The sequence below is a fragment of the Mytilus edulis genome, chromosome 14 (assembly GCF_963676685.1).
Source record: "Mytilus edulis chromosome 14, xbMytEdul2.2, whole genome shotgun sequence".
Lineage (NCBI taxonomy): Eukaryota > Metazoa > Mollusca > Bivalvia > Mytilida > Mytilidae > Mytilus > Mytilus edulis.
The window spans coordinates 13,682,528-13,709,494 of NC_092357.1; the positions used below are offsets into that span (position 1 = coordinate 13,682,528).

General features: G+C 31.4%; 1 long non-coding RNA gene across 1 annotated transcript; it reads left to right on the forward strand.

The window, feature by feature from the left end:
* The first annotated feature begins 20,313 nt into the window (after nucleotides 1-20,313).
* Nucleotides 20,314-25,908, forward strand: LOC139503815 (uncharacterized). Its single transcript, XR_011659197.1, has 4 exons — nucleotides 20,314-20,396; nucleotides 23,360-23,427; nucleotides 23,928-24,053; nucleotides 25,776-25,908. It is a non-coding gene; the product is annotated as an uncharacterized lncRNA (long non-coding RNA).
* Nucleotides 25,909-26,967: the final 1,059 nt, after the last annotated feature.

Sequence of the window (26,967 nt, forward strand, 5' to 3'; positions counted from 1 at the left end):
GTTCAAATAACATGGATTTTTTTTTAATTTATTAAGAAAATAATGGGCTTTAAGTCACATTTCATCTTTTTAGACGTTGAGCTTCTATCTGTCCTGGTGGAATTTGGAAAATGAAAAGAACAAAGCATGTTTAATTGTATTTGATATTTAATTAAACAATGTTTTATGTCTGTTGACAAAGGCGGCACATGTTTTCACAATGTCTGTTAGTTTTGGCCTTGTGTGCCTCCGTAATGTACTGAATACTTTGGATATTTTTAATTCACCAATTTGGCATTCCACTTGAATTCTGTATTCACCAATCACGCGATTAAATTTTCTGCTCTTTCTCTCAAATGTTATGGCTTGATAATTTAATTTTAATTTGAGGTGTTGTAAATGGTGTAACTAAAGGATGACGATATGGATAAACTTTGTCTCTAAGGGAAATGCAGTGGATTATTTCTTCCTGTTTTGATTCAAAACCTCCCTTATGTATGGTCATAGATGAGATACAAAAAAATCTAAAGTACGAAAAAACTTGAAAAAGGTGCAAAACTTTGTTCCGGAAATTGGATATAAAGAAATTAAGTCTGACCCCATGAAAACAAAACAAAATATAGCAATGACAGTGTATAAATAAAATCAACTAAATTTGAACAACTTCTTGTAAGAAACCGAAAAGTCATTTTCAGGAACGGGGGAAGGACACTATGACGAAGGGACAATGTATGTTGTTTTCGGGACATCAGCCGTCGGTCTCCAAACCCCTACTAAGCACTGTCCATATTGATTTTGCAATGTCAACAAGCCCTATAGTATTTACTAACAACTTGAAATATAATAGAACTGTTAAAATGACAATATTATATATTTTGATTTTGTTTTAAAAAAAGTAAAATTTTGAGGTATATATAGAGTATTGTTTACGGAAACTAGAATTTCATTATTTTATTAGTATAATATTTCATCATGATATTGATAAAATACTTTGATAGATTTGAATATAAAAGCAATTAAAGTACTTTTGTGAAACTAGCTGATAATGCAACATTGAAAAGTGACAGGCTCTGTTTTTCTTTGTTAATAAAATTGATTGTGTTAAGTATGTAATTATTGATGATGTTCGTGGAACATCATTCTTACTTCGTCATCGATATATTAATTATGATTTCATCAGCGAATTTTCACATGAATTTTTCAAAGTACATTAACAATATGAATAATATGCATATATAAATTATTAGTTATTATTATATTACTTTTCCTTATGTTCGAGACGACCCAGTACATTTTCAATTTGCTGGTTAGTCCTTTTTATAAATCTATATATATGCATGTATATGGCAAATTAGATTATTTGTATATTATATGTCACTTATTTTCAAAGCTTAAAGTAACGATTTCAGAATAAGGATTAGTATACTTGATTAAGCGATCATCCAGATAACAGTTTGCCATCCGTGTTTTTTACTACATTCGACTAATCATTGAATAAAAAGATTAATAAGGTTCATGAATTCTTATTATTCATAATCGATCTTAGAGTATAGGCACGTCTTCACAATCAAACAGTTCTTATTCAGGCCAGACACTGCCCTTTGACGGAATTTTGAAGAACAAACCAAAACCAGTTACACAGAAACATTTTGAATATTTATGCGATTTACATGTATTATTATTGTCGCCTTTGATTTTTCCGTATATCTTGTTCATCCATTTTATCCGGCACGCTTCCGTTAGGTGTCCGTTTTATGCGGTATTCGTCCGTTGGATGTACGTTCGACATCCGTTCTGTCCGGTACGTGTCCGTTTCTCGTACGTTGCATATCCGATGTGTGTCCGTTATGCATCCGTAACACGTCCGTTTTATTCGGTCAGTACATCAACGGACTCCCAACGGATAACAATTTTGTCAACGGACAACTTTTATTTTCATCCATTAGGCGTCCGTTCGTGCTATCCGGTAAGGTGTGACCGAGGCTTAAAATATGACATTGACCTCTGACCTCGACCTAATGTTCTTTTTTTTTTATCAAGGACCTCAAATCAAAAAATCCTAGGTCTCTATCACTTACAATTTACAAGATAGAAATGCATATCACTTATATCAAATGCATAAGGGAAAATAACTCTCATATGGACTGTTCATATCGCTTCTGTCAAAATAGGACAAATCATGCAAAAGTTATACGAGCAATTTTATAAAACTAATGTTTCGCTTTTTTTTTGCGGTTACGGAGGAGATGACGTTCGGGGAGATAACTCCTACAAAGAAAAGTATTTGGTTTAGAATAGGTAAAAATAAAAAGCGCATAAACTGTATGATACTATATAAGAAACATCTAAGAGTCATTTAGCGAAACAAATATTTACCCGAAAACAAAATTTGGCTGAGGAAAATAATATTAATAAACAAAAACCAGTTGTTCAGAGATCAATTGCAGGTTTTCTCATCAAAAAAACATGTATTTTAATATACCGTTGTAAAATTATGGTTCAAAATTAATGTCATTTTCTAAAAAAAGCTACACTCAGTTGACACAAGGTCACTCCCGGTTGTTTTTTCCAAGGTTAAATGGTTTGAAACCTATTGCAAAAAGTCTAATGGCTTAATCATGTGTTCAAAAGAAGTGAATTCCGGTTCAAAATCGGTGACAATCTACTTCAAATAACTGAAACATACAAATACCTCGGTGTAACTTTTCACGACCTAGAGGACTTTAAAGATAATGCAAATAGACTATCTAGAAGCTGGAGGTAGAGCTTTAGGAGGATTTATCTCCAAGATTCATCATCTAAAAGACTTCGGAATTAAAAGATTTGAAAAACTTTTTACCTCTTATGTAGTACCAGTGCTTGACTACAGTTCTTCGATCTGGGGATACAAAGACTTTGCTTACTTTAATCAAATCCAGAACAGAGCAATTCGTTATTTTCTTGGCGTCCATAAATTTGCACCGACATTGGCAATACACGTTGGAGTTCGTTGGTTGAACTCAAAGGAACGACGATGGTGCAATATGATAAGGTATTGGAACAAACTTATATCAATGGACGACACTCGTATATGTAAACGCGTCTTCAATTGGGACTACGAAAAATGCATGAACAATTGGTCATCCGAAGTGAAAAACATTATGTCAGTTATAGGAATAGAGAGCAATTTTATTATAAAAAACACATGCGATTCACTGATGTGTAAATCATTGCTCAAAGATAAATGCTCCGCAGATTGACAGGAACGTTTATTAAACTTTCCGAAACTACGAACATACAGGCTCATAAAATCTGAATACTGCTGTGAATAATACATTGAACTTAATCTTAACCGTACTGAAAGATCAATACTAGCGCAACTCAGGTGTGGCATTTTTCAACTCAGGTTATAAACTGTTCGTTTTGTAGGTGAAGACGAATGTGGCCGTTTGTGTAAAATGTGTAGCGATAACTGTGTGGAAAACGAATTTCATTTCCTTATCAACTGTAACTTTTATAACAAATAGACAATTTATGTATACTATCAAATGAAAAACAGTTTAGATATTTACTATGTCGACATGCGAGAAAAACTGCTAAATATCTTTTGCAAGCTTTCAGTCAGAGAAAAAAAAATTATATGAAACTTTTCGATAACATTTTATTTATTTTTGTTCCTCGTACCATTGAAATTTATGTTTAAAGTGACTTATAGACCCACAGGGTCGGGTGTTCTAATTATTGTTTTCATATCTCACTGTATTATATAATATTTTGTAAAACACACATGTCACTATAATAAATAATTTACTTTACTTACTTACTTACATATGAGGTAAAACGAAGGTCAAAATCTAGAACGTCAAATTAATCTATGACCTTGACATCAAATTCAAGGTAATAAAACCAAGGACCTCAAATCAAAGAGACCAAAGGTCTCAATTATATTTGGTTAATGAGTTATATCACCATATGCTTATTTTTGAAATACAAGAGGGGAGAAAACTCTCTTTAACGTTCAACTTACTCTTGCAATCAAAATGTACGTGTTATGACATGTTGAAACTAACAATTTTGTAAATAAAATTTGTCGATATCTTAAACTGTTTTTGAAAAAAAGAGAATATAAGCCACATTCAAAATAAAGAATATGACCTTCACCTTTGACCTTGACCAAATTTTCATTTTTGTGGACCAAGGACTTCTAATCTAAAAATCTTAGGTCTGTATCACTTATATTTGTTACGTTCGGAGGACGTGTTTTTCAACAGACTGTCGGCATTCCAATGGGAACAAACTGTGCCCCTCTACTCGCCGACTTGTTTCTTTATTATTATGAGGCTGACTTTATGCAGGAACTTCTTAAGAAGAAACATAAGAAGTTAGCAATATCCTTTAACTCTACTTTCCGCTATATAGATGATGTTCTTTCACTAAACAGTTCAAAATTTGGTGACTATGTGGAACGCATCTATCCAATCGAACTAGAGATGAAGGATACTACAGATACAGTTAAGTCGGCTTCATATCTTGACTTACATCTAGAAATTGACAATGAGGGTCGGTTGAAAACAAAACTTTACGACAAAAGAGATGATTTCAGCTTTCCAATTGTGAACTTTCCATTTCTAAGTAGCAACATTCCAGCAGCACCTGCATACGGGGTATATATCTCCCAATTGATACGATATTCCCGTGCTTGCATTTCCTATCATGATATTCTTGATAGAGGTTTGCTGCTCACAAGGAAGCTATTAAACCAAGAGTTCCAAATGGTGAAGTTGAAATCATCCCTTCGTAAATTTTACGGACGCCATCACGAGTTGGTTGACCGTTATGGAATAACCGTTTCACAAATGATATCGGATATGTTCCTTACGTCGTAACTACAATCCCCTTCCCTTTCATGAATATGACCTACCGAATTAGACTATTTACCGGATTTGTAATCACTTAAGCAACACGACGGGTGCCACATGTGGAGCAGGATCTGCTTACCCTTTCGGAGCACCTGAGATCACCCCTAGTGTTTGGTGGGGTTCGTGTTGTTTATTCTTTAGTTTTCTATGTTGTGTCGTGTGTACTATTGTTTTTCTGTTTGTCTTTTTTATTTTTAGCCATGGCGTTGTCAGTTTGTTTTAGATTTATGAGTTTGACTGTCCCTTTGGTATCTTTCGTCCCTCTTTTATAGTTTACAAGATAGAAATGCATATTAATTATATCAAATGCATAAGGAAAAATAACTCTCATATGGAGTTTTCATATCGCTTCGGTCAAAATAGAAAAAATCATGAGAATGATATAAGGAGCAATTTTATAAAATAAACTTGACCTCGTTTTATAAGATAGGACATATGGACCTCAAATAAAAAGTTTCCAGGGTTGTACGGTTTAAGGTTTAATGAGTAAAAATAAAGTACAGTAGTAAATTCTTATAACAATTCATGTAACGAACTCTTTAGAATTTATTTTTTGTCAACCTCTTTTTTTGTTACAAAGGAGATGCATATATTTGATAAACAGTGAATAGGGAGATAACTCTTGAAAAGAAAATTGTTCGTCTTACCACGGTGAAATTTAAAAGCACATACACTGTACGATACAATATAAAATATCTAAGCTTCATATTGGGAAGCAAAAATTTCAAAAGTTTGCGAAAAAAAATAAAAAATAACCTGAACAAATTCAATAGGTCTTTCCACAGAAAAGTTGAAAGACCCAATTAAAAACCAATTGTTCAGAGAACAATTTAAAGTCCTTCCAAATTACAGAAATTTTGAAAAGAAGCAATTTTATTCATCCTAATTCGATAGATAAATGGTTTCCATATAATTTTGAGTTAAAAAAAGGGAGATAATGTGTTACTTCCGTTATGTTAATATAGCTTCTGGTCTCATATGTTAGCTTCTTTCACAGTGATTCCAAAAATATAAGGCTTCTATGTACTTTTACCTTTTAACCAGTAGATAATTGGCCATTTCCGGTTTATCAAAAGTGACTTTTAGTTTATAGTAATACGTTTGTGTATTCAAATTACAAAATAATTTGATTCCGAGTTTTTTTCATGGAAAAAGTGCAAAAATGGCTACTTCCGGTTTTCTCAAGGTCACTTCCGGTTTTCATTATTTGAGGTCATATGTCACTCAACATTTTGACTATATAATGAACCAAGATGAAGAAATAATCAATAGTCCTGATAATTGCACATTTCAGTGCAATAACTCCTAATAGATACCATTAGATTGTTTTAGACCAAATGTAACATTTCTTCATTACAATTCCGCAAATATTTTGCAATTGTTCTTTTGAATATATCTTTAAAGGTGTTGGAGAAAATGTCAAAACAAGGGAAAATCAACATTGAGAACTTGACCTTGACCTTAGACCTTCACCTTATTTTGTGAGTAAGAACCTAGGGGCCTCAAATAAAAACATTCCAAGGTTTAACAATTTATCAGTTTAAAAAACATAGCGAAAAATTTATTTGGCAAACGATAAAGAACTCCTTTGAAAAATCATCAAATCGCGTCGATCAAAATTTGCCAAATATTTCTGAGGATGCAACGAACAAGTTAGAAAAAGACATTTGTTGGTGTCTTTTTCGTTACGAAGGAGATGCACACATTTAATTAAAAACCAATTGTTCAGAAAACAATTTAAGGTCTTTCCAACAAAAAACATGTATTTAAATATGAAAGTAGTAAAAGGATGTTAAAAATGTCATTTCAATCGTGAAATGAAAGCTTTTTGTACGCTGATTCCAAAAATATATGGTTTATATACAACATTTTTTAAATAAGGACGATAATTTGTTACTTCCGGTTTGAAAAATAATACTTCCGAAACTGTTTGAATATTAACTTTACACTGATTTGAAAAAATATCTGGTTCTCTTTACTTGAATATTAATAAAGTACGGAAAATTGCAACTTCCGGTTTACACAATGTCACTTCCGGTTAAATGGTTACATGGTTTGGAACCTGTTGCAAAAGGTCCCATGGCTTATCATATACTCATATGAGGTAAAATCATAGGTCAAAATCTAGATAGTCAAATTAAGCTATAACCTTGATATAAATTTCAAGGTAATAAACCAAGGACCTCAAATCAAAAGACCATATGTCTTAATTATATTTGGTTAATGAGTTATATCACCATACGCGTAATTCTAAATACAAGAGGGGAGAAAACTCCCCTTTACGTTCAACATACTGTTTCCTTCAAAGTTTACGTGATACGACATGTCGCAACTAACAATTTAGTAAGAATAATTTGTCGATATCTTATACGATTTTTGGAAATAAAGAAAATAAGCCGAATTCAAAAATTAGAATATGACCTTAAACTTTGACCTTGACCTAATTTTATTTGTTTTGGACAAAGGACCTCAAATTGAAAGATCCTGGGTCTCTATCACTTATGGTTTACAAGATAGAAAAGCATATCACTTATATCAAATACATCAGGGATAATAACTCTCATATGGATTGTTTATATCGCTTCGGTCAAAATAAAACAAATCATGCCAGGGATATAACGAGTATTTTGTACGGTTACGTAGGAGATGCAGTCACAAGAAACACATTCGAGGTGATAACATTTACAAAGAGAGGTAAACAGTTTAGCAGGGTAAATTTCAAAGGAGCATAAACTTTTCGATATCTCATACTGAATATCTAAGCGACTTATTGCAAGAACAAAATTAGGCGGAAGAAAAAAAATTAATCAGAACAAATACAATAGGTCTTTCCATAGGAAAGTGGAACGAGCTAATAATAAATATAAATCAATTGCTTAAAAATCAACTTTAGACGGTCTTTTCCCTCTAAATACCCCTACAGGATTTGTCAATTGGTTGGTTGGTTGGTTAGTTTACTTGTTTTTGTGTTTGTTTGTTTGTTTAATTTTTTCAATGAATGTTAAATGTCTACCAGTCAATTGTTCACACTACGAGGACAGAGAAAGAAAGAAAGAAAAAAACTCACAGTAATAGAAAGGAATAGATTTAATAGTACCCCCTCCTTTTTTAAACTTAATAAAAAGAGAGGAGGGACCCAAATTCTCATTTCTATACAAGGATCCGTATCATTATGTTTGTTAAGTTACTATATTTAGTTTTGAAAGTTTTTGTTTTATTTCAGGTCCTGCACGCGTAATTGTCTTGCGCCAGAGGTAGCGTCACATGACGAGGCTTTATAATAGCGAAAACTTATTTTATTTCTTTTTAGGTTGAGACGTTGGACAGGCAACATGTATATAGCGAGGAAATACACACAATGTATTTCTTTAGTCATTGTAGGAAATTGACGTTTCGAGCACAGTTCACGAGCAGTGCATGTTTTGGATTAAATTGATCCGGTGTAACTTTAGAACACGTTTATCGAGTATTTTCATACAATGTACATTTTTCAGCAGCAGTTGGTAACACAGATTTGTTTTTGTCTAGGAGCAGACATTTTATTGTAGGATTTCACTGATATTTACAGAGCTAGCTAGCGATTTAAACGGCATTGAAATTTCTTTTTTCTACAAAAATTCTTATGAGTTAGCTGCACAACGTTGTAATAATAAGATGATTTACATGAATACCCTAGCCTGATGGCTGCAAAGTTTTGGGTCGATTGGACATGTCTTTTTAGTACAGTAGTGGACACAAGAATTTTGTTATTTTTTTTTTCGAAAAGACTTGTAACAACTTTTAGAACATTTGAAGGTCTTTCCACCCAAAACCATGTATATTAATATGACAGTAGTAAAGTAGGTTTGAAATGTCATTTCAATTATCAAATGATAGATTATTGTACGGTGATTCCAAAAAAATATGGTTTCTATAAAATATGTTTTTTAAATAAGGGAGATAATTTGTTACTTCCGGTTTAAAAATGTTACTTCAGATACTATTTGAACATTAACTTGACACTGATTCCAAAAATATCTGTGTCTATATAAATTTATATTAATAAAATATTAACGTAATAAAGCTACTTCCGGTTTGAACAAGGTCACTTCCTGTTGTTTTTTCAAGGTTAAATGGTTTAAAACCTCTTGCAAAAAGTATTTTTGCTTTATAATGTATATATATGAGGTAAAAGCAAAGGTCAAAATCTAAAATGTTAAATTAGGCTATGACCTTGAGACAATTTAAAGGTCATTAACCAAGGACCTCAAATAAAAAAAAAACATGGGTCTTAATTATGGGTGGTTTATGAGTTATATAACGATACTAGTATTTTTGAATACAAGCGGGGAGAAAACTCCTTTTCAGTTCAACGTACCCGTGCAATAAAAAAACTAACAATTTAGTAAAGATAATGTGTCGATATAATATACGGTTTTTGGAAATAAGTGAAAATTAGCCAAATTCAAAACTTAGAATATGACCTTGACCTTTGACCTGGACCTTATTTTCATTTTTGTGGGGTCTAGTACCTCAGAGCAAACGATCCTAGGTCTCTATCACTTATGGTTTAAAAGATAAAAATGAATTTCATCGATACCAAATGCATCAGGGGGAAAACTGTCATATGGAGCGTTCATATTGCTTCGGTCAAAATAGGACAAATCATGCAAAGGATATAACAAACAATTTTATGAAATAAATTTGTCGCTTTCTTTTACAATTACGGAGGAGATGCAGTCACAAGGTAAACAGTGTTATGGTTGATAACTCTTACAAAGAAAAGTATACGGTTAAGCAGTGTAAATTTCAAAGGCACATACAAAGTTGTGACATGTCGTAACACATGAATTTTTGTTGAAAGGGTACGCTAGCCTTGAATCGGATTTTCTCTCCTCTTATATTAAAAATTAGGCCTCATTAACCATATATAATTAAGACCTATGGTATTTTGATATAAATAAATTTGGTGTATTTACTGTCTTCTGATTGGTTAAAATTATTAGTTTTATTTTCAATGTTGCTAATTTTGATGGCGACACGCCCACTCTGACGTTGTGTATTCATACGCCAACATGTGTGTACGTTGTTATTGTTAATATAAATAATATTAAATGTTCCATGAGCCTTATTTTTGATAAAAATTTATTTATAATGAATGGCAATAATTTATTTTGATTTTATTGAACCACAAAACTAATTTTTGACTCTTCACATTTTACATAGTCCGCTTCGCGGATTATTCAATGTGAAGAGTCAAAAATTAGTTTTATAGTTCAATAAAATCAAAATAAATTATTAGATAATAGCCATTCATTAATTAAAGCCCTTGGTTTATGTCCTTGAAAATAAACTCAAGGTCATAAGTTATATTGACGTTCTATGTTTTGACCTTTGCTTTTACCTCATATGTACATGTATACATGATAAAGCCATGAGACTTTTTGCATTACTTTGCAAGAAACGTGACCATGGAAAGGCCAAAAGAAGTAACATGGTGTAAACCGGAAGTAGATATTTTTTTGTACTTATTTAATATAACAATATATAGAACAATATATTTTAAGAATCCAGTATCAAGTAAACAATTAAATAAAACCGGAAGTGACAAAGGAGTAGGTCCGGTAAGGGCCGATTTTTGCCTCAAATTTCAGGTTCATCTAACAAAAGTTTTTGGACACTTTTTAAACACTTAAGTGTCTATTTCAATTGATTCGATTAGTTTATGCGAAAGATTTTAACTGATTTAGTCATTAAAAACGCTCTGATTAAAGCTTAAATATGAAAAATCTATAAAATATGCCAAAAAACGTCACTTTTTAGATAGTTTTTATCAAAAATGAAAGTGGTCGCATCCGTGTTCATCCTTAACCTTTATGTATGTTTTGTATTATCATCAAATACAACCCGGGGTTTAAAATCCGGTGCACTGCCACTAATTGACCTTGAGTCTTGACTTCTAAGATCCATCTGCCACAGAATGCCCCATTTCATGAAACAGTGAAAATAACGTGTGTTATACTACTGAATGTGATCACGGTTTGATATTCATGTAGTCCTCAGACAAAATCAGGTCAAATTAAAAACTTATTAACAAAAGTCTTACAGTATTTGCTGACGATGCTGGACTTTTCGTCCTCGAGGCCGACAGTAGCACCAGCCCAATATCAGTTGAGTAGTCAGCTCTTGGTGTTGACATGAATATCAATTACATGGTCATTTTTTAAAATTTACGTCTTCTACTTGGCTGTAATGTCACAGTACCGAAATTTGAACCGATTTGCAATTAATTTTCAAGTACCAACTTAAAAGCAATAAAATGCCCCGCCAAGCACAACCTGATACCACTGCAGATGTAGATTTAGCATATAAAAACACATGTTATGTCAGTTAAAATTAAACATATTTTTTAAATGTTGGACCCTTCAAACTTTAATATGGACTAAATTGAAAACAAGTATTAGGTGGGCCTGAACATTTATATTCAGCAGCATGCCATTCTCCAACTACATAACTCCTTATTTTATATGATAGTCTCAATCTGACAAAAATGTTGAAAATGTGTACATGTACGTTGAATTTTTTTCTAGGTTCTCTTACATGTCATGCATGTGAAAGCAGTGCCTTTTCGGTCACTAGTTATGTGTTGCGTCTAAATATGAATTGTAACACTTTTTAGTGACAACCAGTTCACACAAATGCTTCTCAAGAAAAACGACGAAAAAGAGGACAACTTGGAAGAGCACCAGCCATGCAAGACTATGAATGAATAAAATCAGAATAGCATGGACGATATGTTATTTGGTATCTTTCGTCCATATTTTAGTTATATGTCCTTAACAAAAGTAAGGAAATCTATCAATAATTCTTCAGATAACACAATTCTATTAGGTTTATTTTACATGTACATTTTCTAGTCAAATTTTTAAACAATCAGGAAATCATTCAAAAGGGCTTAACATTTTTTTATTACTGAAATAACTCGTGGGTTCCTGTGAAAAAAGGCATGTGTAACTTTGTGAACTAAAGGTTAAAAAGATCCTTTTGTGGTGCACTGGCGTATGTCAATTGTAAACTGACCCAGTATATTTTCTTAATCATGACCAGTCCACTGAAACTGACGTCAACATTATAAAGGAGTACACATCACACTGGTAGGCAAAATGTACAAATTACCGATAAAAAAACTCACACGCCCTGTTTGGTTTTTACATTGTATGTCCTGTTATATCAGTAGTTGATGCAAAAATTATGGAAAATAAAAACCAAAATGTTGTTTATGACAACTTACTTCTCAGCTGTTGGTACCATAACCCCAAAATCAATTCTTACCTTCCTTTTCTGTATTAAACCTTCTGTTACAATTTCAGACATTTGTCATAGAGGTCCATTCACTTAAAGTAAAGTTATTGACCGCAAACCTAATGTGTCTTTGGACAACAACAGCGACATGATAGCATTACTCGAAAGCAAAAATTAGACATTATTCCCCATTTCCATTCTCAATTTTATTTTGCTGTCAAAATAAAAACTTGAAAAGAAAGCTTTTAACACAAAATGCAAGAACTGATTTAAAGCTGACTCTGAATAAGTACATGTACATTACATTGATGTAGAAACCCACAAACAGAAGATGATCAGGAATACATTAATTCTGCTGAGCAGCGTTATACCCTTAAATTTTAAATAGCATCCATGAAAATCGAAAAAAATATATAAATTTATGGATTGTATGACAGTATTTATATCTTTTGAAATTTAACAAATGTCATAATGTTTTTGTTATGTTGTTAATAATGTTATGCTCTTAATGGGCCCTTTAATTCTAAAAATAAAAACATTGTATTGTTTTGTATTGTATATTGTTTAAAATTTGGTTAAATTTGCATAGAAAAAATATGGATATACAAATGGCACAAGATAATGAATATCAGCATGACCATTTATATAAATCACCAAAAATTAATGTTCAGAAGAAAACAATAAGCTTAAAGGAGCAACCATTTTGATTCAACGTACTGGAGGTATGGTTTTTTGTTTGAGTCAGATTTTTTACATGCGAAGCGCTTTCAATGTTATCAATCAAAATTAGTTAGTCAAAATGTAACACTAGAAGATATGTGGAAAATCTGCATTCAGAATAAAAAAATTGTTCTCTACTTAAACAGAAGATTTTTTTTCCATCAATTTGGAAATCAGAATTTTTGTTGTTGAAAAAATTACTAGTCCAATAACTTTTGTTGTCCAGGAATGATATATTAAATTTTTCCATAGTCAGTTATCAAAGGCCCCGAAACGATAATGTAAAACATTTCAAACAAGAAAACAAACGACCTAATTTATGTACAAAAACTGTTCTAGTCTAGGAATGCTATATTATTGTTTTCCATTGTCAGACATCTCCTGCGTTGTTGCAAAGAAAACTAATTATAATGACGCCTAAGTATGCTATTTTAAATGTTTGCTGTTGATGTCTACCTGCAACCCATCAAATAAAAAATACGTTATAATTATTTGGACAATAAATTACCATACCCCATCCTGCCTTTTGAAGTTAGATGATCGTTCCATTAACAATTTCATCTGAACTTATTTTATTTTAGACAAAAACTATTGGCATGATCCTGCACAAGCATGAAATATTCGCCACTGGACGTTAAGCAACCGAAAATCAATCAATATACAGGACAAAGTCTTGGTAAACAGCTGACATTTAAGGTAGCGCATTCCTCGTATTAAGGATAATGTCATGCAGATAACTAAAGGAAACATAAACGTTGACACATTGTCAGATCGTTTTAAATCTGTGAGATCGTTGGTGTAAATCAGACCTTAATCTATTGATAAATACACATCCTAGCCGATCTTCGATGAAGTCAAATTTTGCTGCGGTGTCTCTATGACAAATTATTTGTTGATCTCGCAGACAAAGCTCCACACAACATCTCGTTTGTGTATGCTAATTACATTAAAAAAACTGCTTGATAACGAAAAAGGTGTCTTTGTATGTTCCTTAACCATTCATATGCAAGTCGGAATATACCTACCCGACACTTCCTATAAAGAACTCATGTGTCTTTGTATGTTCCTTTGTGATTTCAACCAAGACGACGATCTATATATTGATTCGTTGCTAAAGGTAATTGAATTATCAACTGTACAAACAACGTAATATTGATTGGTTTTCAAATTTGATCTTTTTTTTTCTGATTTGAGTCCCGATGGTGAGTAGTGTGTAGAGAAAAGGCACGACTAGCAAACTGTTATCTTGATGATATTCCTTATTCTAAAATCGTTATTTTAAGCTTTGCAAATAAGTAACAGGCAGCACTCGCAACCGCAAAGTAGAAAGGGATTAATATAAGTTGTTTCCCAATCCACTATAAATAAATATGTTTAAACTAAACAGGTGACATATAAGAAGCAGACAATTCAATATGCCATTTACATATATATACGTCTATAACAAGGACAAACCAGAAAGTTGAGGCGTACTGGAACGTCTAGAAAATAAGGAAAAGTTATATAATGATATCTTATAATATATATGCATATTATTTATATTTTCAGTGTACTTTGAAAAATACATGTGAAATTTCGCTGATGAAATCATAATTAATATATTGATGACGAAGTAAGAAAGATGTTACACGAACAACATCAAGATATTCATAATGTGCAAAATCAATTATATTAACAAAGAAAACAGTGTTGCATAATTAGCTACATGTACTATCACCAAGTACTTTACTTTGCTTTAATATTTAAATCTTTCAAAGTATTATATCAATATCGTGATTAAATATAATATTAATAATAAAAAAATGAAATTCCACAGTTTATGTAAACCACTTCTTTGAAAAAAAGTATTGATCTATATTATCGTATACCTATAACAAATCAATAATAAGTATAATGTTAAATTATAAACACATATTCCGGATCTCAATATTTACGAATTCCTGTGTAAACATCCTGATTGCACCTATAAAAAAGATGTGGTATGATTGCCAATTAGACAACTCTTCACAAGACACCAAATGACACAGAAATTAACAACTATAAATCAATGTATGACTTTCAACAATGAGCAAAATCCATACCGCATAGTAAGTTATCAAAGGCCCCAAAATGACAACGTAAAACATTTCAAACAAGAAAACTAACGACCTATAATTTATGTACAAAAAATAATGAACGAAAAACAAATATGTAACACATAAATAAACGACAACCACTTAATAACAGGATACTGACTAGGAACAGGCACATACATATAGAATGCGGTTGGGTTAAACATGTTAGCGAGATTCGCTTGCCCTTTATTCATATTTAGTTCAGCTGGCCATATTATTAATATTGACCTAAACTTTGTCAATAAAACTTCTCGGTAAAATATGTTGTATGCAGGCCAAAATCCATCAATTTGAAACACAACAAGTACGAATAGAATAAGTCCAGGATATTGCCATGCAATCAGCTACAGGAAAAATAAACGTTGACGTTCTGTAATAATATTTAAAATCTGAGGTTATTGATGTAAATCAGAACTTATTCAATCTATAATAAATACTCATCCTCGCCGATCTTTAAATACGTCAAATGAGGCTGCGGTGTTGCCATGACAAATATTATTTGATATCGTAGACAAAGCTCATCATCACATCGTTTGTGTATATATATGTCATTATATATACTTCTTGATAACGATGCAACTCAAGATATACCTACACGACACTTCCCTAGTAGAATATTCTATAAAGACATCATGTCTCTTTTTTTTTGTTCATTCGGAATTTCAACCAATAAACTGATCTAGATCTTGATTTGTTGTTAAAGATAATTAAATTACATAATAATTATCAAAGGTAACAGGATTCTAATTTAGTACGCCAATAACTGTCAATACAAACAACGTTATTTTGCTTGGTCTTCAAATTTGATCTTTAATTTTTTATTCGAGCCCCAATGATGAGTCGTATGTAGGAACAACACCACGACTGGCAAACTGTTATCTGGATGATAACTTAATCAAGTATACTATTCCTTATTCTGAAATCGATAATTTAAGCTTTGGTATATAATATGCTGATAATTTAATTTGCCATAAACATGTATATACAAAATGTATACGTCTAGAAAAAAGACCAACCAGCAAATTGAAGATGAACCGGATCGTCTAGAATATAAGTAAAAGTCATATAATAATAACTAGTAATTTATATATGCATATTATTCATATTTTCAGTGTACTTTGACAAATTCACGTGAAATTTCCCTGATGAAATAATGATTTATATATTGATTATGAAGTAAGAAAGATGTTACATAAACAACATCAAGAATTACATACTTTACATAATCAATTATATTAACAAAGAAAAACAAAGACTGCCACTTTTCAGCTAGTATCACAACAGTACTTTAATTGCTTTTATATTTAAATCTTTTAATTTAAAAAGTATTTCATCAATATCATGATGAAATATTATACTAATAACAAAATTAAATTCCACAGTTTTTGTAAACAATACTCTTTATATACCTCAAACGAACCACATTTATGTTTATAATAAGATCTATTGAAATTATTTGAACGAAATGTCCTATCGATGCCAGAACAAGAAATGTGTTAAACAAGAATGGAGCACAAACTGGGAATTTTGTTTCTTTATTTTCTGATTCGAGCCCCTCTGATGAGTCGTGTGTAAAGAAGACGAACGTCTGACAAACTTGATGATTGCTTTGTCAAGTATAGAATTCAATATCCTGATGTCGTTAAAAAAGCTTTACAAATTACATGTAACGCATATTTCATGCAGACTATTTAGTATGTCTTATATATATATATTTGTTTATGCTGGATTTAGACCCCTTTACAACGAAATTTATTTTACATGCACATGTATACAAATTGCGGTTTTTATTCAACACAATCATAGATTGAACGTTGTTTTCAGTTTAAACTTTTATTATTTATATGAATAATTTGTTAACTTGCGCAAAAGGTAAACACAAAAACATTTAAAATTTATAAAATATCGATACCTGATATTCTGAATTACGAAACTCTACTTAACAAAATTTACCGATAAAGTAAAATATCTTCTCTGCTTCACCTTTGATAGGTATACAAATGGTGAAGTCGTTATTTACTTCTATTGTTGTGGACTTTTTGATTTTTTTTTTTTATTAAATCCTTATAATTTTATAAATATATATTATAATCTGTTCGTCTTAATGTCAACCCACTGAGATATCATGGCACCAAATCTACCTTCACTATGCCCAACGGGCTAGACTACGAGACTATCCTACTGTGGTTTTTTTTCGGCGGGATGTATAAGTACCCGGCCACGACACTTGTATTGTTGTCCATCTGATGAGTTAAGCCTATTTCAACTGATTTTGATAGTTCGTTCTTATGTTGTACTGTTATACCACTGTCCCTGGTTAGGGGGAGGGTTGAGATCTCGCTAACATGTTTACCCCCGCCACATTATTGATGCATGTGCCTGTCCCAAGTCAGGAGCCTGTAATTCAGTGGTTGTCGTTTGTTTATGTTTGACATATTTTTTTTTCGTTCATTCTTTTATATAAATAAGACCGTTATATTTGAATTGTTTTACATAGTTATATTATAAGTATGTCTGAAGCAGTGACAACTTTACGACACTTTGTATACCTCGGATCACCAGTGATACAAATTGATATAGGATGCAGTCACATAAATATGTATATTATAAGTCCGTCTGAAGCAGTGACAACTTTACGACACTTTGTATACTTCGGATTACCAGTGATACAAATTAATATAGGATGCAGTCACATAAATATTTATATTTTAAGTACGTCTGAAGCAGTGACAACTTTACGACGCTTTGTATACTTCGGATCACCAGTGATGGTGATACAAGTTAATATAGGATGCAGCCACATAAATAGTTATATTATAAGTACGTCTGAAGCAGTGACAACTTTACGACACTTTGTATACCTCGGATCACCAGTGATGGTGATACAAGGCTGAACACACATTCTATATACACATCATTGTCGTAATACTAACCCAACAATGTTGTACCAACCAGCAAATGTAAAATTTACCACATCGTCTAGAATAGACGAACCCACGCAGATAAGGAAAATTTATAAAACAATAACTAATAAAATATATAAATTATTTTTTTTAAATTGCTGATGTACTTTAAAAGTTACATGTAAAATTCCGCTGACTTTATCATAATTAATATATACGAGACGAAGTAAGAAAGATGTTACACGTACATAATCAAGACGTACATAACTTAGAAAATCTATTAACAATGAAAGACAACACTTGTCAGTATTGCATGATTAGCTAGTATCAGCAAAGTACTTTTAATTTGCTATCATAAGTGACTATATATTAGAATACCTTATCAATATCATAATAACATAATATACAAATGAATAAATGAAATATTACAGTTTCGGTAAACAATACTGTACACATATATATCAGACAATTTTTTAAATGATTAAATGTATAAAACGAATGATAACAACTTCTGTGAACCTACCGTCATATTAATGTGTGAATAAGTTATTTCATTTCACTGTTTATACATATTGATAGTTCAATCATAGGTTTGGACGTTGTTTTTAATTTAGATTTGTACATATATCATCTATATTTCTAATGTACTTTAACAGATCGATGTGAAATTCCGCTGACTAGATCATAATTAATATATATTGATAACGAAGTATGGAGGATATTACACGTACATTATCAAGAAGTACATAATTTGCAAAATCACTAATAATTTATGCATAATTAGCTTGTATCATCAAAGTACTTTTAATTTGCTTTTATGTCTGAATATATATTAGAATGCATTATCAATATCGTAATAACATAAAATAAACTGTTTACCATATTTTACACATATATCAGACAATTTACTTACTTACTTACTAACTTGAAAAGCGTAGCGGGTTATTTAACAGTGTGCACCACATTTTTTATGTTATTTCGAATAGACAGAAAAAATATTACAGTCATTTCATATAATTTAATTCTAAATTCCATTTAAAACGTAGACAACCAAGAAAAAACGTTGATGACGTCACGGTCACATGACTAAATTATGTTTATGGGCTGACACAAAAACAACGTCAGCCAATCAGAAGATGCGTTACATCCAAAATTAAATTTTTAGCATTTAAAAGGTGTAGCACTAATTGTATAAAAAATCAAATCACAAAAATAGTGAACTCTGAGCGAAATTCAAAAAAGGAAAGTCCCTAATCAAATGGCAAAATCAAAAGTTCAAACACATCAAACGAATGGATAACAACTGTCATATAAACCGTTAAGTTACTATTGTGTATAGAAAACATTGGAAAATAAAAAAAAAAGTAGTAACGTATACAACATATAAAATCTTTCAGCATTTGGTCTGATCTAGACAAAGATGTTTTTTTTTAAATAGATTATTAAAAAGAAGGTATTGTATGATTGCCAATCAGACAATTCTCCACACGAGACTAAAATGACACAGACATTAATAACTATAGGTCACCTTTCGACTTTCAACAATAAGTAAAGCCAATACCGCATACTCAGCTATAAATTTAAAGGTCCTGAAATTGACAATGTAAAATAATTCAAAAGAGAAAATTAACAGCCTAATTCATGTAAAAAAAAGAAAAACAATGAAGTAATTTATATTAACGACAACCGCTGAATTACAGGCTCCTGACTTGGGCCAGGCACATACATAGAGAATGTGGTGGGGTAACACATGTAAGCCGAATCATAACCCTCCCCTAGTTATCAATTGTATGCAGCTTTGTTTTTTTCAATTTGGCATTTCATCTGCTTTGATTTGAGCGCCCTAAATGTGTCCTTTTGAGAGGAAACGCGAGTCTGGCTAATGTGTATAGTTTTTATATCTTTTTGTGCTTTTTTGTTACATATTTGATTGTTTGTGGTGTTATTTTTATAACACAATGTTTACTTCTGTGTCTATTTTTTCTTCATATCTGCCTGTTATGTCTGTTTGTTTTGTTCACACATCGTTGTCAAAGTGATTAAATTGGATGCGTCTGTCATACAATCAAAAGGTTTAGCTAGCTATAAAACCAGGCTTGATCAATTTTAATTTCAATACAAAATGCCTCTACCAATTCACGAATATGACAGTTGTTCCCCAGTTGTTTGATGTGTTTGAGCTTTTAAAATTGTCAGTCGATTAGAGCCTTTCCGTAGAATTTCCTCTGAGTTCAGAATTTTTGTGATTTTACTATTTGCTGATTGAATTACATTATCCATTAAGAATTACAAAGAATTTATTAACTGTTAAAGAAAGTAACATGTTTAACAATATTTGCCTATTCAGTCAATTTTAAGACAGAAAAACAACATGTGTTACTAATCGATGTTAATCACCTTGCAGATCATTCACTTTGTACTTTTATTTAACTTAGTATTTAAGTAGCCACTGTATTTAAAAAATCATCCTTCTATCTACGGCTCTGCTATTACACATATTGGTAAGTTTTTACTTATTTTCGTACAAACGATATTCTAGTTGTTTAAATTTATTCGATACAATTAAAAATGTTATAACAGAGTATTCCACCAGATAAATTTTGGCTTATCTTGTTTGCTGAGAGCTTTAGTTTTCCAAATGGTCAGGTTGAAATCATCCCTTCGTAAATTTTACGGCCGCCATCTTGTTTGCTGAGAGATATTGACACTAACAAAAAAACGTCAATGTGCAAGTAAAATTTAATTGAAAGACAAAAATCTTACTTCACTCTAGGAAGAAAACCTAAGTTAAGGGAAATAATTCAGTTATTTGTACGTCTGTGTCAACCATTTTCATAAATATATTCTAAGCTTCTAGGTGACATAAATCAAATCTGTCTCGGGTGAATGCTTAAATAAAAAAGATATTGATGAAACTTGACTTTTACAAACGCATCACTGATTTAAGGAGTTATCACCCTGCAAAGAGTTCTACACCCTTAGGCCGTGTTCACACGAAACGCCGTGTACAGTAAACATGTTTACATTTGGTTCAATGTCATGAACACTATTTTCACATTACATTTGTTCACATCTATACACCTTGTTTAGTTACCTGTACATAAAATTTGTTTACACTTGTAAACTATATGTCATTTAAATGTTCATTACGTAGAACCGAATTCAAATTTTCGAACAACTTTTCTAGCAGTTTTTTTTAAAGTAAAGTGGTTGCTCCTTTCAGAAAGTAATTTTGGATGATTTGCAGTAGTTTAAAGATGTCGATTACGCATTAAAAACGTAGGTTCGCCATCAGCGTGCTTACAGACGAAGAAAAATAATTGCGATGTTAAGGATCACTACATGTCTATCTTTTCTGCTTGTTTCAAATGGTATTTTTTCTCCAAGGAGTATTTGACAAAGGGAAGGGGTATTTTTTTTTTAAATTTCTGATTGTATTTTAAATAGATCTGAGATACTACACAAACAAACGATTAACCTAACCCTTTTCAGTAAAGCATTTATGAGTGAATCGTTGTTTGAGTATAAAGACCAGTGGCAAATATTTCTGTCAGTGTGTACGTCAAATCGATTCGGGTAGACCTTTTTAAATGAATTATGTGTTCGGCAATGATGATGGATGTGTCTTGATTAGGGGTTAATAAGGCTACGTAAAGTATATTTATAACAAATACATATATTTAGTTTAGACAAATATTTCTGTAAACAACTTTATTAATAAGTGTTATAAGTATCAATTTTATATAAAAAAAAAATCTTTTTTAAATATACATGGGAAAATTAAAGTTATGAATGCCTAGTTTTGTGTTCACTTAACCTACACAAGGCCTACATGCATCGATTATCAACTGCATGTAGACAAAACATGATTTAAACTACATGTAAACATTGAGTTTTATCAATGAAAACGTTATTATGTTTAGTTTATGTGTGAGTTACACTAACACAACACCGAGTTTAGGTCACTGTGAACACGGCCTTAGACAATTTACCAAGAGTTGCTTAGTCGTTAAATTTCTATGTAATGTTTTTACACATTGGTCCATTTATTTTTATTTTTATTTTTTGCCATCGTATTGTCTGGTTTTGAGAGATTTATGTCTTTTGTCGAATGTCACCTCTTTTGTACTATCTCTCTTTATGTTATATCCGTTGTTAGAAATATTCCAATGAGTTCTTTGGCCGTTAAAAACCTTTTATATATGTTAATTATTTAAGATACCATAGTCTTTTATTATTCAAATCCAACAAAAATAAAAAATAGAATTTAAAGGTCCTGAAATTGACAATGTAAAATAATTCAAACGAGAAAATTAACAGCCTAATTCATGTAAAAAAAGAAAGAAAAACAATTAAGTAATTTATATTAACGACAACCGCTGAATTACAGGCTCCTGACTTGGGCCAGGCACGTACATAGAGAATGTGGTGGGGTTACACATGTAAGCCGAATCATAACCGTCCCCTAGTTATCAATTGTATGCAGCTTTGTTTTTCCAATTTGGCATTTCATCTGCTTTGATTTGAGTGCCCTGGATGTGTCCTTTTGAGAGGAAACGCGAGTCTGGCTAATGTGTATAGTTTTTATATCTTTTTGTGCTTTTTTGTTACATATTTGATTGTTTGTGGTGTTATTTTTATAACACAATGTTTACTTCTGTGTCTATTGTTTCTTCATATCTGCCTGTTATGTCTGTTTGTTTTGTTCACACATCGTTGTCAAAGTGATTAAATTGGATGCGTCTGTCATACAATCAAAAGGTTTAGCTAGCTATAAAACCAGGCCTGATCAATTTTAACTCCAATACAAAATACCTCTACCAATTCACGAATATGACAGTTGTTCCCCAGTTGTTTGATGTGTTTGAGCTTTTGAATTTGTCAGTCGATTAGAGCCTTTCCGTCGAATTTCCTCTGAGTTCAGAATTTTTGTGATTTTACTATTTGCTGATTGAATTACAATATCCATCAAGAATTACAAAGAATTTATTAACTGTTAAAGAAAGTAACATGTTTAACAATATTTGCTTATTCAGTCAATATTAAGACAGAAAAACAACACGTGTTACTAATAGATGTTAATCACCTTGCAGATCATTCACTTTGTACTTTTATTTAACTTAGTATTTAAGTAGCCACTGTATTTAAAAAATCATCCTTCTATCTACGGCTCTGCTATCACACATATTGGTAAGTTTTTACTTATTTTCGTACAAACGATATTCTAGTTGTTTAAATTTATTCAATACATTTAAAAATGTTATAACAGAGTATTCCACCAGATAAATTTTGGCTTATCTTGTTTGCTGAGAGCTTTTGTTTTCCAATGGTCAGGTTGAAATCATCCCTTCGTAAATTTTACGGCCGCCATCTTGTTTGCAAAGAGTTCTACTAATGTTATATTTCAATCCTGTATGAATAATAGCTTTGAATATCAATTGATATAGACGAGTTTTCATTTCAGAATTATGATGAAATGCTGTTGTTTGATTGCTTTCATATTTTGCACAATTGATGTGTCAAATGGTGGCAGTAAGTATCCTTTATGTTAAGAACGAATAAATGAAGATTAATAAATAATATTATATATGTTCATAATATTAAAGGTACGATCCTTTCACTCTGACAAATCGTTCTGCATTCGAAATGAGACACACAGAGTTAGAACTTTTTAATGTTACAGATGTTCAATCATGTTAACACAATTATCTACAATTTGTTTATATAGTAATTGGAGTTAAGTTTGCAACGATAATATCAGTACTTTAAAACTTCTACGCAGAGTTACGAGCATCTCGATTAAATTTAGTAAATTTTATTCATGAGAAATCATACCGCACCAACAACATGAACAATATATAAATGTTACTTCAAATTAACAAACTTCTTCTTTGCGTCCTATATTCAACATGGTTAAGCACATCAATTTGAGAAATAAACAATGACTTTACATTTTTATTCCTATTGTGTAATGTTAACGTATATGTCAAAGTAAATCATGTTATATTGTATCGGAGTACTGTACTATTCAGTTCTATCTGGAAAATGCCTGGCCTCCAATGGTACCTGTGGAACAAAAGGGGTTCCATGTAATGTTACATTCGGGTCTGATTGGACGTATAATGGCAAATGCTGCAATAACAGACCTTGTTGCAAATGTAAGTGTACACATAAAACAGGCAATAGTTTGTCACTGCTGATCAAATCGGATGACATGCAAAGAAATTTAATAGACATCATAGCTATTTTTTTTTTTTTTTGGGGGGGGGGGGGGACATGGAACAGTTTTTCATTCCCTTTTATGAAATATTTTGTGCTCAACATCAACGATGATGGCCTTGTGTACAACCAACAAAGACAAAACATCTACGTATGACAGTCTGTAATTAAAATACCACATTTGCAATTTCCCAGTGGAAAACAAAGCAATTATTAAAAGTTGATTACTGCCATCTTGTCCTTGAAAATTTCTTTATGTTACAATTTTCAGATTTTGATTCTGGTTGTCTCATCTGCTCACTGCTTGAATAAACACATTGAAAGTGGACACTCACTCCACCAGTATTGGGTCATTCCAGTTACTTTCTGATAGGTGGGAATGGATGGGGAATTTTTTTACAGTAAAATATCAAAAAAAAATATTGGAATGTATTGTGTAAAGAGCACATGTATAAACGTCATTGCCTATACAAAGTCACGTGTACGACAGTTGTAATCATTTCGTTTGATGTGTTTGGGCTGTTTATTCAGACATTTGACTATCTTTGTAGAATTTTCCTCGGAGTTCAGTATTTTTGTGATTTTGTTTTGATTACAAGACAAATTTCCTTAAACCGTTTTTTTTTTTTATTATACAAAGATCATTTTGCTGTACAATTTTTGTTTTTACTCATATAATTTATCATACTTAAATACTCTTCAATGTCATTATACAGTTTTAGATCTTAAAATATATTGGCCTTATTCATTGTTTAAATCGCATCAAATGAATTTGAATTTATACCCTCAATGCTATGAGGGTTTAACTTTAATTTTTATATTTAAGAACTTTATAGAAAAAAACCCATAAAATATTGTTTCTAATATTGCGATTGAAGGATTTATTTATACACCAGCATTAAGGACGGATTTAATTATTTGTTTTATTTTTTTATTTTGTCCAAATACAAGAAGAAATAACCCGTTCAAATACAAAATAATAAATTCTATTCTTTTGTATAAATCAAGTTAAAACATATCGTTACCTTTCATCGCTTAATCAGCATAAAGGTCAAATGGAAACAACTGGATTTCGCTATTTGCTCCGATTGCAATATGAGAAATTAAACAAAACATTAAAATGACGGTATTCTGTTCCTTTACAAATAAACAGATGTGTAAAATTAAAAATGTCTATGCATTACATGCACACCAAATTTGTCTGTGGTGGAGAGTTGTTTCATTGGCAATCATTCCAAATCTTCTTAAGTACGTGTATTTTCTGTATTTCTATATCCCTATATCATGTTTGTTTTATTCATATTGCAGGAATATATTTTCTGAATACAAAGCTTTGATTCTTTGTCCAACTTTGTAGTGTTCTTTTTGGTTCATAGCTCTTCAATGTTAAAAAAAAGCTTTGGATTTTCATTTATAGCGTTATACTACTGTGACTTTATTTCGCCTCGAGCATCACTGACAAGACATTGATTATCGAAATGCGCATCTGATGCGATGATTGGTACCGTTTATTTCTTAAATGACCGTTTTCGTTCTTGATGACGTTCTGTATTTCATCACGGTGATGATTCATTCAATACGCTATTTTTATTATGCCATCGTGTTTTCTGTTTGTGTTTTAATTGCGACTGTAGATTAAATTTAACCCATATGTTTTTTAGTTTTAAAACCGCCATGTATTCCAGCGGCTTGCCCAGTTGGTTACAGGCTGTTACCAAACCAAACCGGTAATGATCATTGTTATAGAGTTTTTTTTTGAAGATACACATAAAACAGGTTGGCTGGAAGCTAAAGTGAGTATATTAATTAATCACTATTTGCAAGAATGTGCTTGTTACTTTGACAACAAATAAGAATAACAAACCGTATAAAATACATATTTTAATCTGTAAGCAAATTAAAGTATTAATAAAAGATAACAATAAACTTCCGTATTTTGTATACAAAGAGAGACGACTTTCAAACCCAATGGTATAAGTTTTTCTACAGTGTTTATAATTATGTCATTGGCTTTTTATTTGATTTATAAATCTGGGTAATTTTTGGTAATAACTTTTTTTTTTGTTATATTTAAAACCATGTGACGCTTATCGTGATGTTATACGAAGCTGAAATTTTATCTGAATCAACAATGATATTTTGACAAAAAATACTACTAGTAGTAGTACAATAAAATAACTGGATGGTCTTTGGCGTGGATGCTGGAGTCAACATATTAGCCTATTGAAAAATTGTCATTCGTTGAAGATTTAATTTCGTGGGTCACCTGAACCCACGAAATCCATAAAAATGAACGAAATATAAAAAAAAATAATGTAATCTTACTTAATTTCAGGGTATGTGTAACCATCCACCTACTGGCCATGGCTACCTGTGGAGACCGAACACTGAGCAAGAAGCAAATGCTGTTCAAAAAGAATTTAATATTCGTAAGTTAAGCAATTCTTTTTACATGAAGTTATTCAGTAATAACAAATTTTACATGTGCACCAATGTAATCCGTTATACCGTTTTACAAAAATATGTGTCAAGGAATATAATCAGTTTTTAAGATTTATAAAAAGATACAATATTTTTTTCCAAAAGACGTTCGAAAGAAGGATAAAAAATATAATTTAACTATTTTCAAACGGTCACAACTTAAAAACTAAAGATGGTTAAAAAAAACTGTTGGAACTTTTTTAAAAAGGTCACAATTTGAAAATTAAAGAAGGTTAAAAACTAATCGTTACTTAAAAAGTAAAGAAGTTGATAAAAAAAAACAGTTATGTCTAGTTTCAAATGGTCAGAACTTAAAAACTTACGAAGATTAAAAATACTGGTCACAACTTGAAAACTAAAGAAGGCTAAAAC